We start from the raw sequence: 14,268 nt of genomic DNA, 5'->3' as shown, positions 1-14,268 counted from the left end.
ACATCGCTGCCTCAGTTGCATGCCTCCAAAGGCACTTCAGGTGTTTTGTGTTTGTTTGTACGTCAGGAACTACCTCCACAGGAAAAGCTAATTACCAAACTCTAGGCTTCCTTTTCACAAATACTGACTCAATCAACAAGTACTCAAAAATATTGTATCAGGATGAATAAATCGTAGATACATTAATTGAGAAGCAACAGAAAATAGTAAAAGAAGCATTGTTTAGTTGGTCAAATGAAGAAAATGAACTACTGAAAATATTCAGATAAATAGGGAAAAGCTGTAACTATAGCCATAGAATAAGATGAAGCTAAAATAAGAAAAAGACAGGAAAAAACTAATACATTTTTTTAAAAGGAAAATACTGCAGATGAATTAAGAACTGCTTTCCAGGCAAGAAAACTCAAATGGTTTATAGGAAAAACTAAGACTGAGGAGAAATAATTGCTATAAAAAATTTAAAATTCATGAAGGTTAATTGATTTATTTAGACTCCCAGTCATAAAATGAAGTGTACTAGGTTCAAAAAAGCAGTTAGGTATAACATCTACACAAAGCATAATAACCAGTATTACGGATTTCTCATCTACCAAGATGTCAAACAAGATGAACAATTCATTGCATAAGCCTATATCAAAATAAGGGGTTTATGGAAAGCAACTTGAATTTAAGTGCTAGCCAAATAAGGGTATATTTTACAAAATCTATTACTGAGATGGTCCCGCAGAAGTCCTGATTGTTTGAACATGGACATATCAAGGATAACATTAAAAGGTGCAATACTCCAGGGCCAGGACCTTCATGAACAGTCAGTGACACTGAGTCTCTTCTGCCCAGAACCCTGAGTGGGGACAGGGGACATGTGTGTGGCAGGAAGGTTGTTGTTGTTGTTGTTGTTGTTTTTGTCTCTTTAGCTGACAAGACTGTGATAAGTTTGAAATCCTGTAATTCATGAAGATTGGTATGAAATTTTGACTATTTTACATCAAATAAATATTTCTTAGACTAATAATAAGCAACTTATTACTCATCATTTAAAGTAGGTTCTTTTCAGCCACGTGTGGTGGCTGACGCCTGCAATCCCAGCACTTTGGGAGGCTGAGGGGAGCAGATCACCTGAGGTCAAGAGTTCGAGACCAGCCAGGCCAACAACATGGTGAAATCTCGTCTCTACTAAAAATACAAAAATTAGCTGGGCGTGGTGGCACATGCCTGTAATCCCAGCTACTCAGGAGGCTTGGGCAGGAGAATCACTTGAACCCAGAAGGCAGAGATTGCAATGAGCCGAGGTCCCACCACTGTCCTCCAGCCTGGGTGATAGAGTGACACTCTATCTCAAAAGAAATAATAAGAAATAAAATAAAGTAGGTTCTTTACTACAGAAATATCAAGGTATACTTAGGATAAATATGCAGTTTTTAAAAAACCATTCAGAAAACACAAATTTACAATTACAAAGTTTCTAAAATTGAATAAAACCAAATAAAGAAGCCCAAAGGAGCACAATAATACTGATAGAAGGGTAAAGGATACTCTTCATTTTACATCTGAATATTTTCTAGAAATCATTATCACAATCTTATTTTGATTGCTTCACATTTGTAAACGTTACAAAAAATGGGTCAATGAGAACTAACTGCCAGATTTGGGTATGTTCCAGATTTTGAATATGTGCAGAATTGCTACCAGATCAATTAAAAGAAACACAATTTATTATTATTAAGTTGAATTTTACAATTTAATTTCACTTCCTGTTTATTCAAAAGGTTACATTAGCGACTTTGTCAAAACAGCATAGGCATTTTAAATAATATTATTAAAATACTGTGTATTCATTTAAGTCTGTGATGCTTCATTAGTTTTTTTCTATTTTTAACATTTACTAAAATATTGTATAATTCCAAACTTTTCCTATGTCTTATTTCCTTGTATACCACAACACTTTTAAATTTGTATTTTTAAATTAACTATGAGTGTAGTCAATCCATCCTCCAAATTGAAACTAAAATTAACCATAACAATGTTAAAATATTTATTTTTATTAAAATATCACCTCCCAGTCTATTTGCAGTTCTAAAAATTAATCATACCACAAATTTTACAAATAAAAAATAAATTGCTCATATGAGTTATAAAGAAAAATATATAAGATTACAATAGAATATTGTCATACATTTCAGCACAGTTAATACCAAACATTGCAGTCCTCTACAATACATTTTTTGAAGTCAGTATTAAGTATTATATTTGCCTGAAGCTATAGATAATACAAGAGTGCGGTAGGGAGACATTTTTAACAATTTTTTTTTAAGAAAGAGTTTAAGACACAACTTTGTCTACAAAAAAATGCTATTTATTTAAAGCACACAAACACACCTTTTAGAAATTGCACTATGGAGGATTATACCCTGATTAAATACCCTGGGATATGTTCCAAACTAATCTAAAGTAGGCCTGTGCAATAACTGATCTTAACAATTTACAGATTTTAAGCAATCACATACAAACTTGATTCAAATACTATTGTGAAGTTACATGACTTTTGAAACACCATGCCACATATCAGAAAATATGAAGGATTGAAAATTGTATTCTGACTTTTTGCTGTAACTGCATTTTTAATTGTCTTTTCCTCTTAATTCTTAAGCAGTACACTAAACTATTTTATAAAACCCACAGGAATTTTTTACCCAGAGAAATAAAAATTGCAACACTTTCTGCTATACATATACAGAAAATTCCATAGATAAAACCACAAGTTTGGCAGAAAAACTAAAAAGGTATTCGAGTGGAAGAAATATTGAAATATTTACAGAGCTGGAGACACAGAACAAAAGAAATGTATTTCTTGATTTATTCTTGATGATATTACTAAGGTGATTCATGACGAGGTCCAGGATAATTTTTTTTTTTTTTTTTTGGGATGGAGTTTCACTCCTGTTGCCCAAGCTGGAGTGCAGTGTCATGATCTCATCTCATTGCAACCTCCACCTCCCAGGTTCAAGCGATTTTCTTGCCCCAGCCTACCGAGCAGCTGATTACAGCTGTCCACCACCACCCCGGCTAGTTTTTGTATTTTTAGTAGAGACAGGGTTTCACCATGTTGGCCAGGCTGGTCTCAAATTCCTGACCTCAGGTGATCCACCCTCCTCAGCCTCCCAAAGTGCTGGAATAACAGGTGTGAGCCACTGCACCCAACCCAGAATTCTTATATTAACACAAATGTCTTATAAGAATCCATCTGAGGTATTTAGTATTATAACATAAAGAATAAATATAAGCATGAAGGTTTAAAAAAAGACAGAGATTGTGATTCAATTTTCATTTGATATTTTTACAGATAAATGTTAAGATCGATTTTCAACTAATATAGGATGTTTTTAAAAATTATTATGCTACCATTTTGAAAAACATGAAAAAGAAGATGAGATACTCAATTGCAGTTGCTGCATTTTCTGAATACTTTTACTCATTTTCCTTACTTTCTCTATTCAATAAGTACTCACTCTAGCAGAAACTAGGGACAAAATTATCAAGGCAATATTTCAACTTTGTTGACAAAAGTAGATGAGATGGTAGAAAACAGTAGATGTCAGAATAAATGAGAATGAGTTCCTTTTGGTTCTGGTAGTGTGAATGTGTATGTGGGTGGGAATGGGTGGGGGTATGTGGGTATGTTCTCTTAGTCTTTTTTTGTTGTTATTGCTATTTCATAAATTTATTTCCCTTTGGAAGTTCATAAAATATGTGGTTTTATGAAAGACAAAAATATGATATAGAATGTTTCTTTTTAATGAGTATATCACATCCAATACCACTGTCTTACTATTAGCATTTTAATATAATTTTCTATGCAAATTTAAAATAACTGAGATTCCACTGTAACTCTATATCCTATTTATATATTTAATATTATAGCACAAGTATTTCTACTTGTGCTATAGTGATTCTAAACTTTTCTAAAGAATTTTAATATCTATAAAATATTCTATAGAGATGGAATATCACTTACCTAGCCCTTAAACTGCTTATAACCTTTCACATTAACACTGAACTCTGCAGTGAAAAGTGTGTTGATCAAACTTTTTTTCATATTTATGGTCATTTTTTTAGGATACATTGGAAAAAATCCAATTATTTGGTAAAATTTTAGAACATATTTAAAGCTCCTCTCCTATAATCACTGTGTGGTAATAGCTGGGGCTCTCTGTATAATTTGCAAAATAGCTTCCCAAAAGGGGTGCTAAATTGTACCCAAAAGTGACAATATCAATTCTGCACTTTAAAATCTAATGACTTAATAATACCCCTAACCCTATACTCTTACAAATGTTTCAAATTTGAAATAATATAGTGAGATTCATTTAGATAATACAATCATAAGCCACACAGCAAAAAGGAACCTCAAGGAAGGGAGATAACAATGAATTTCTAGAAGCTGCTAAGTGTATGCATGGAAAAGAGTGGTAAGTGAAACAAAATGGAGGAAGCTGTAGCTCAAATCACAGATGGAGGAGGGCCGTAACCAAGAATGGAGCTGATCTTCTCTGCAGAACCCACGAGAAGATCTAGGTTAGATGGCAGATACTATGGCAGGAGAGAAGTGAGAAACAGAATTAAAACAGATGACTATTTGTCTTTTTTTTTTTTAAGTTTATTTTCCATATGCAGAATGACCACTTTCTCACAAATCTGAAACAGACAGGTGTTGCTGACCTGCAAAGAGCCTTTCTCATTCTGGCAGGTAGATTTTCTCTATCCTAATGGCTGGTTCTCCAGTTGTTCACTCAAAAACACCTCCCACATATGCATACACAAACACACACCTCAATCATCCATTCTCATGCCTCGTTTTTGTTTATTCCCCTATATATGGCTAATCAAGGAACACTAAACTATTAAAATAAAAACTATAACATTGAAGAGAAAGGCTAAAATCAACATAGATAAGAATTAATGTTAGAAGAGTAAGAGATAATTCCAGGAAATACCTTAAAGAAACCTTAAAATAACCTCTACTTAGTGTTCAGATGTCAAAATTAAAAGAGCTTTTAAAATTAATGGTAAAATTATCTCAATAAAAGAAGGATTTAATGTTGCGGGAAGTCAGGGACCCCTAATGGAGGGACCAGCTGAAGCCACGGCAGAAGAACATAAACTGTGAAGATTTCACGGACATTTATTAGTTCCCCAAATTAATACTTTCATAATTTCTTATGCCTGTCTTTAGTGCAATCTCTGAACATAAATTGTGAAGATTTCATGGACACTTATCACTTCCCCAATCAATACCCCTGTGATTTCCTATGTCTGTCTTTTCTTTAATCTCTTAATGCTGTCATCTTCTTCGTAAACTGAGGAGGATGTGTGTCACCTCAGGACCCTGTGATGATTGCATCAACTGCACAAATTGTTTGTAGAGCATGTGTGTTTGAACAATATGAAATCTAGGCATCTTGAAAAAAGAACAGGAAAACAGCAATATTCAGGGAACACCAGAGATAAGACTTCTGGCCGCCGGTGAGACGGACAGAACAGAGCCATATTTCTCCTCTTTCAAAAGCAAATGGGAGAAATATCGCTGAATTCTTTATCTCAGCAAGGAACATTCCTGAGAAAGAGAATGCATCCTGAGGGTAGGTTTATAGACGGCCCCCTTAAGGCGTGCCATCTTTTATGGTCGAAGCCGAACGGATGAAATAAGCCCCGGTCTCCTTTAGCACTCCCAGGCTTATTAGGAGGAGGACAATTCCCACCTAATAAATTTTGGTCAGACAGGTTGTCTGCTCTCAAACCCTGTTTCCTGATAAGATGTTATCAATGACAAAGCATGCCTGAAACTTCATTAGCAATTTTAATTTCTCCTCATCCTGTGGTCCTATGATCTCACCCTGCCTCCACTTGCTTTGTGATATTTTATTACCTTGTGAAGTATGTGATCTCTGTGACCCACACCCTATTCATGCACTCCCTCCCCTTTTGAAAATCGCTAATAAAAACTTGCTGGTTTTACGGCTCAGGAAACATCACGGATCCTGCTGACACGTGATGTCTACCCCGGACCCCCAGCTTTAAATTTCTCTCTCTTGTACTCTTTCCCTTTATTTCTCAAACCAGCCAAGACACCTAGGAAATAGAAAAGAACCCACGTAACCATCAGCAGTGGGTTCTCCCAATAATTTAAAAGAAAGGATGTATGAAAAACCAAGAGATAAAACACATGAGATAAAATGTTAGATAAAACATGAAATAAAAAACATGAGATAAAATAAGAGTTCTAGAAAAAAAAGAACAAAATATGGAGGGGAATAAAGTTGCAAAAATAATAGAAGACAAATTCCCAGAATGGACAAGTCATTGCATATTAATACAATGAATGGAAAAAGAAACTACCAAGATAAAAATCATTATGAAATTTCCACATAACAAAGCTAAAGAAAATACACTAAAAGTTTCCAGAAAGCAAAGGCTGGGTCCTAGAGAAAGGAATAGGAAATAGAATGGTATCAGAATTCCCATCAGCAATACTGGATGTTTGAAGACAAGGGAGAAATACTATCAATAGTCTTCAGGAAAATGATAGGGGTCCTGAAATTTTATATATAGGTAAACCCTAAGGCAGTTTAAGAAATTTTCAGAATTTGGAAGAACTTGGAAAATTTACCACTCACATATCCTTGTTAGCAAAACAAAGTCTACCAAGAAAGAGGAAATCCAGGAAGCAAATGGTTTTCACAGAAGAGCAAGTGTTAAGGGACGTCCCAGGATGAAGAGCCCTCTTTGAAACCCTAGAGAGAAATTTCGAGCAGGAGGATGGACTCTAGAATGAGGATTCTGGGAGCAAAAATTAAATAAACCAGAAGACAACAGCAACACAAAAGGCAAATTGATCAAATGCATAGTGCGATTTTGAACACAAAACAAATGAAACAAAAACTTCATAGGATAAAGGAATTAGCTAAAGGGAGGACTCATTTGTATTTGAAGCTAAGAACATTTCCCATCAAGTAGGACAGTGGTCATGATATCCGACCCATAAAATATGAAGCATAATCTGAATTCGCTGCTTGGCTCTATGGTTAATAATAATTGTGTTAAGCTGCAGAAGTTAACCATAGAAGAAACAAAATAGAGATTCTGGGTGGAAGGACAAAGGAGTGTCCAAATGACATCTCTGTGCTTCGGTATCTTCCTTTATTTTTATATGTCATTGCAATACTATATGAGCTGTGAAGAGTTGATTAGTCCAAATATAAATGCTTAATAGTGCCTTGTCGCTCATGAATAGAAAAAGTTTGGGAAGAATAGTCAAAAGACTTTTGCTCTTTATTATAAGCCTTCTATTTCATCTTTTATCCACATATACACAGTTACATAGTTATATGTAGTATTACATATACACTTATCTTTTAACATATTCATAATATGATAAAAAATATATTTTTTGGATCATTTACCATTTATTGATTACTTTATCATTTTTTATTCATTTAAGTTGTACCATTAAGGTAAACATTTTGTTTAGAATATTTTCCATGTTTGTTAGCATGTAAACTAATCAGGTTTTTGTGTATTTATCAATTAAATTCATAGTATTTCTTACCATTTTTAATTGATTTATTAACTCCTTGATACAGTTTTTTTTTTTTTTTTTAATTTTGTTACTTGCCATATTGGTTACTTTCTGTTATCATAAAGATGATTTTCATTTTATATCATCTATTATTCTCTTCCTTTGCAATCCTTCTGTTGTACTTTAGCTCAGAAAGTGCTTTCATAAATACTCACTTTTATTTTCATTGACTATTTATATGGTTGAACATTTTACATTGTCTTTCTTGATCTCTCAGAATCTATTTTGAGGTATAACAAGAGTTAGGGAACTACACTGATTTCTTTTCATAGATAACCGTCTCAACATGTTTACTGAAGGATACTTCATTTCACTATTAACCTGCAAAGAACAGTGATCTCTAGAGTTAAACTGCCTAGGTTCTCATCTCAGGTCCATCTGTCAATCCACTTACTTGCAATTTGCTCAAGTCAACTTTCATATCCTCCCAAAGATTCATTGCCATCATCTCTAGACAGGGGGTAATAATAGTTTTTATCTCACTGAGTTGTTTTGAGAATTAAATGAGATAATACATCTAAATTGCTTAGCATAGTTCCTGAAATATAGTAAGCAAGCATTATCAGCATTATAATGGTTATTTTATCATTATCAAAAAGGTTTGGGGCGACTATCAGATTCATACAATATCTTACTGAAAATTATTTCTTCCCATGGAGGGGTGTGTGTGTATATATATACACACGTATGTATTACATATATATATTTATTGTATATATTATATATGTATGTATATGTATTATATATAAATATATGTATTATATATATAAATTCAATAATATGAATTACATTATTTAAAGTCTCTACATTTTAAAGTTGATTTTACACACTATCTAATGGTCTGTCACTCACTTCTCTTGTTTCTGTAAATGACTAAAATTTTTATGACGTTGATTCTGTGTAGGTAATGGCAGGTAAAAGGCAGCAATGAACACTGAATCATGGTTAAGGAGCAGCCCTTGGAAGTAGAATATATGGGCGTGAATCCTTATTTGCTGACATTCTCATTATCCCACCTAGGACAGATTATATCATCTCTCTGTGCTTCAGTATTGTCATTTATAAAGCAGGGAGAATAATAATAATGATTTCATAGACTCTATGTTAGGACTGAGTTATACAAAACCATGTTTGACACATAGTAAATATTCAATAATATTTTTATTAGCATCATACAACATTTATTGCTGATGTGTCTTCAAACTGCAGGTAAATAAATATTATTTTATTTTGCAATATAAAGTGCTACACTCAGTACATATTTTTGATTTCAACAAATATTTTAGGTGCCTGTTATGTGTTAGGCATTGTTTTAGGTGCTAGGGATGCAGCACTGAAAAACATAGACAAAAATTCTCCTCAAGGAGTTTATGTTCTAGTGAAAAAAGACAGACAGAAACAAAACATAATGGTAGGCCGGGAGCTGTGGCTCATCCCAGCACTTTGGGAGGCTGAGGTGGGTGGACCATGAGGTCAGGAGTTCGAGACCAGCCTGGCCAACATAGTGAAACCCTATCTCTACTAAAAATACAAAAAATTAGCCAGGCGTGGTGGTGGGCACCTGTAATCCCAGCTACTCAGGAGGCTAAGGCCGGATCATCGCTTGAACCTGGGAGGTGGAGGTTGCAGTGAGCCAAGATCACACCACTGCATGCCAGCCTGGGCAACAGTGTAAGACTCTGACTCAAAAAAAAGACCCAAAAAACCATAAAAAACCCATAATGGTAAACATACGTGGTATTATAGATGGTGATAAGTACTGAGGAATAAATGCAAAAGAAAAAGGCATTGGGCACTCCGAGTGGTGGTAGAATACAATATAAAATTGGCTAGTCAAAGAAAACTTCACTGAGAAAGTGATACTTGAGTAAGAGTAAGCTATGCAGGTATCTGGAGGAAAGCATCTCAGGCTGTAAAAGCAACAAATAAAAAGGACTTTGTGGAGCTTATACCTGGTGGTTTCAAAGCACAGGTGGAGCCGAGTAAGTGAAGGTTCAGGTCGTATAAGATGTGTTCAGTAGAGTAAGGAGTCAGACCCAGTAGGTCTTTGTGGACTATAGCAATGACTTTGACTTTTATGATGAGTAATGAGGAGCCACTGGAAGATTCTGAGCAGAGAAGTCATCTCATATATCTTTTGTTTTTGAGACAGGGTCTCACTCTGTCACATAGGCTGGAGTGCAGTGGCACCATCACAGCTCACTGCAGTCTCAACCTCCTTGGCTTAGGTGATCCACCTGCCTCTGCCTCCCAAGTAGCTGAGACTACAGGCAGGCACCACCATGCTCAGCTAATTTTTGTGGGTTTTTTGTTTGTTTGTTTGTTTGTTTGTGTTTTTTGGTAGAGACAGGCTTTCGCCATGTTGCCCAGGCTGGTCTTGAACTCCTGAGCTTAAGCAATCTGCCCGCCTTGGCCTCCGAAAGTGCTGCAATTAGAGGCATGTGCCACCATGCCCAGATATAACTTGGCTTTTAATAGGATCTCTTTGGTTGTTGATTGAGAATAAAATATAGGGAATCAATTATGGAATATTTGTGACTTGAATTCTATTACTGCAATTTTTGCTCTCTTTTAGCTCATCTTTACCAGATGTGTTCTCTCATTCCTTTAGTTTATCTTTTTGTGTTACTTTGTTGGAGGTGTTACCTCTGATACACAAGGCTGAAATATATTTTGGATCCAACTGATAATTTTTGTGTTATGATAGCACCTGAATATGCAGCAATTCCTACTTCCCTGTCTTATCTCAGGTCCTCCATTCATCAAAAGTAAATGCATAGACTCATGCACTGAATTTCATTTTCTGCTGATTGAGGACCTCGCTTATCATTGACTCCTTTATTTTCCTTAGTCTTTAATCTCATCTTCTCTACTACTCCTTTCCTCTTGGCATATAACCACAAAAGTACACAAAATAATCAAGACTTTTCTTCCAGTAATAACAAATTGAGCCTCCTCTTTCTCGTCACTTTTTTCATTATCCTCCTTAAAACTAAGCCACTTGTTAAAGTAACCTAAACTCATAGCCTCTCAACTTTCTCACACCTCATTTAATCCCACCATCTTGAAATCTGACTCATCCCTACAATTACACTTTTCCTCCAAGGACATTAGTGATCCCTTCCATAGTGCCAATTCTACTTAGCACAACTTTTTAACTCTCCTCTTAATAAGCTCTTTGAGTATTTGTAATTCCTAACCACCCCTCATTTTTAGTTTCTAAAATTCAGTGACAATTTTCTTTTCTGGTCTTCTTCCTATTTGTGTCACCTCATATTCCTGGCTAAAATCTTCCTTCTTTACTCTTTTATTAAATGTTGATGTTACACAGGACTCAATTCTTGCTCTTCTACATTTGTTACTTAAATAGGCTTCATGAAAGATGTGAAGTTTTCCAAACATTTTGATTTCAAGCCCTGTGAAAAAATATTTTTGAGAAGGCTTATACAATAAATATTTGTGTAATGCATTATGCATGCATGCCTATTAGAATAACACTGCATTTGCATTATAAAACATGCAGAAGTAGAAATTAAAATAAGATAAAAATATCAATAGTATATCAATTTTATCTTGTACCCAAAAAGAATAGCTTGCACTATAAACTGCTGATTCTAAAATCATAATTTCTAGCTCAGACACCTTTACAAATATCCAAATCCATTTATCTTCTTATTTACTATATATGGCCACTTAAATGTTACACAGGAGCCTCAAACTTAAAATATACAAAACAGAAATGATTATGCTTCTCAAAAACTTTCTTGTCCAGTACTTCTTGTTTTAGTTAACAGTACCACCATCTGCAGAGTAACTCGATATGTTGATCAAAAATTGATCTTAGCCTACTGTTGTTACAGTAGACAGACATGAGCAGGGCAGGAGAGGGCTCCCCGCCACCACCAGGAATGTCAGGCGACTATCAGATGATGGTCGGGCAAAGTTGTTAATTGTCTCTCTAAAATAATAATTGATCTCAGCCGGCAGCAGGAAAAGGCAGTCTCCCAATAAAAAAAAAAAAAAAACCCTGAAACTAGTGATCAGCAGCTTCCCAGTAAGATCTCAGGAGTTCGGTGAGTGGGCTCAAGCACGTGCACTGTGAGACAAAATGACAGAGTTTAACTGGTATATGACCTTCCTCTAGGAATGCTAGACTGGTAAAGGAAGAAAAACTCAAGTGAGCATTGCATATAATTCCAGTAAACACACTGTGCATGCTCCCCTCCCAAGTGTTAGCATGCCACTGCACATGTGGACAGCTCACCCCAAACAAATAATCAGGAAAGAAGGGACGCAAGACCTTAGAAGTATGCCAACATATAAAACCCCAGTCCAAACGTCAAACCGTGCATTCGATCTCACAAGTCACTTTCTTGATTCTCTTCCAAGTATACTTTCCTTTCATTTCTGCTCCAACGCTTTTAAATAAACTTTCACTCTTGCTATAAAACTTGCCTTAGTCTCTTCATCTGCCTTATGCCTTTCACTCAAATTCTTTCATCTAAGAAGGCAAGAATTGAGGTTGCTGCACACTCATAAGGATTTGCCACTGCTAACACCCTCTCCCCAATCCTTCATCAAATCTTCTTAATTCTGATTCTGGAACATAATGACTCAAATTTATTCCCTCATGTCTATCCCCATTGTACTGCCTTATTTGGGCCATCATCTCTAACAGCAAGTATTGCCATAACTAATATCCTAATTGATGTTTTTGCCTTTTTTATTGCTCCTGCAATAAATTATCCATACCATTTCCAGATCTTTCAAAATTTTAAATTGCCAAAAATCACATAAAGAGGAAAATAATAAATATTAGAGTGAAAATAAATGAAATATAAACTGAAAACCAATAAAACCTAGAGAAAATCAATGTACCCAGAAATTTGCTCGCTAAAGGGATTAATAAAATTGATAAACATCCCACAGCACTGGTCAAGAAAAATAACAGAAAATATGATTACCCAAAGAAAGGACAGCACTACAGAGCCTAGAATTATTAAAAATACAAATAAGAGAATATTATGAACAACTGTATGTCAATAAATTCAGTAACATGAATAGAGAAATTTCTCAAAAACTCGAACTACAACAACTGACACAAAAAAGAAATAGAAAACCTGAATAGTCCTTTAGCTATTAAAGAAGTTGAGTTAATAATTGAAAGCCAATTTATAATGAAAATGCCAGAACAAAATATCTTCACTGGCAAATTCCTTAAAACCTATTTAAAGAGCAAATGATATCAATCTTACATGAAGTTTAATATTTAAAAAGAGTGAGGAGAACCATGCTCACTTCTGAACTCACTGTATCAGATCAGCTTAGCCTTAATACTAAAGTCCTGACACAACAAACTTTTGAAAATGATTAAAAATTAAAAACCAATGTCTCTCAAACAGGGAAGCAAAAACATTTAAGAAAAAAATTATCAAACCTAATACAGTACTATATAACCACATAAAAACATTATTACAAAGTGAGATTTATCCTAGCAATGCAAAATATATATATATACACATATATGCAAAATAAATATATATTTTATATTATAAAATATATATGTGTATGTGTGTATAAATACATATTTAAGAAAAAGTATTTGACAAAATCCAACACTTTTAATGAGAAAAATGCTCAGCAAACTGACATAAAAAAGATTTCAGAATAATTCCTCAGTATGATAAAGTACTCATCAAAAAACATACCACTAACAGTACATGCAAGGATAGAAGGCAAATGTTCTCTACTAAAGATCAGGAACAAGGCAAATAAATATACTTTTTAAACCTCTATACACCATTGTAATAGAGATCATAATAAATATAATCAATCAATAAAAATAAGATTAAAAATGAAAAAGTAAATCTATCTTGCAGAAGTTATGATAGTATATGTAGAAAATCCTAAAAAAATCTACAAAACACTATTGAGACTAATAAATTAGTTTAGGGCCAGGCACGGTGGCTCATGCCTGTAATCCCAGCATTTTGGGAGGCTGAGGTGGGCAGATCACTTGAGACCATACTGGCTAACACAGTGAAGCCTCGTAAAAATACAGGAAAGAATAAACAGCAACAGTTGGTAAATATAAATGAAAACTGATGATAAACAAGCATAATTTAAAATAGTTGTCAGAATAAATCACACAATAATAACATAAAAGATTTGTGGGGATAAACTATGTTAATGTGGAATGAGGTTCTTATATTGTGGTAAATATGTTAGTATATACAAAGCATTAATAACATAAGATTTTATGAATATCAAAATAATAGCAAAAGAGTGTATTACTGGCAAGATAATGAAAAGATGGAATGCTAATATAACTAATCCAAAAGAAGGTAATAAAATGGGAAATGGGAAATATAAAGGAAGATGTCAAATTTCAATACAAATACAGTGCCACCTACAGTATGTAAGAAAATTAAATCTTCCCATTCAAACAATCATCACAATGAACTTTGTACACAACCTAAGCCAGTGATTTGCTAATTAGAAGAAAAACTACTATAGCTTAAGGATTCAGAAAGATAGACTAAAAGAAATACTATACAAACACTAAATAGAAGAAAGCTAGTATGGTTATAATAACGATAACATAGCCATCACACAAAGTAGACTTGATGCAGTAA

The 14,268-nt window shown here is 34.3% G+C and overlaps 1 protein-coding gene across 1 annotated transcript in view; it reads right to left on the bottom strand.

Moving 5' to 3' along the window:
- RIMS1 (regulating synaptic membrane exocytosis 1) overlaps window positions 1-14,268 on the bottom strand; it is a 501,191-nt gene that overhangs the window by 224,990 nt on the left and 261,933 nt on the right. The window lies entirely within an intron of this gene.

This window comes from Mandrillus leucophaeus, unplaced genomic scaffold, assembly GCF_000951045.1.
Source record: "Mandrillus leucophaeus isolate KB7577 unplaced genomic scaffold, Mleu.le_1.0 Scaffold300, whole genome shotgun sequence".
Lineage (NCBI taxonomy): Eukaryota > Metazoa > Chordata > Mammalia > Primates > Cercopithecidae > Mandrillus > Mandrillus leucophaeus.
Note: the sequence above shows the minus strand (reverse complement) of the source record. Positions and strands in the feature narration are given on the sequence as shown.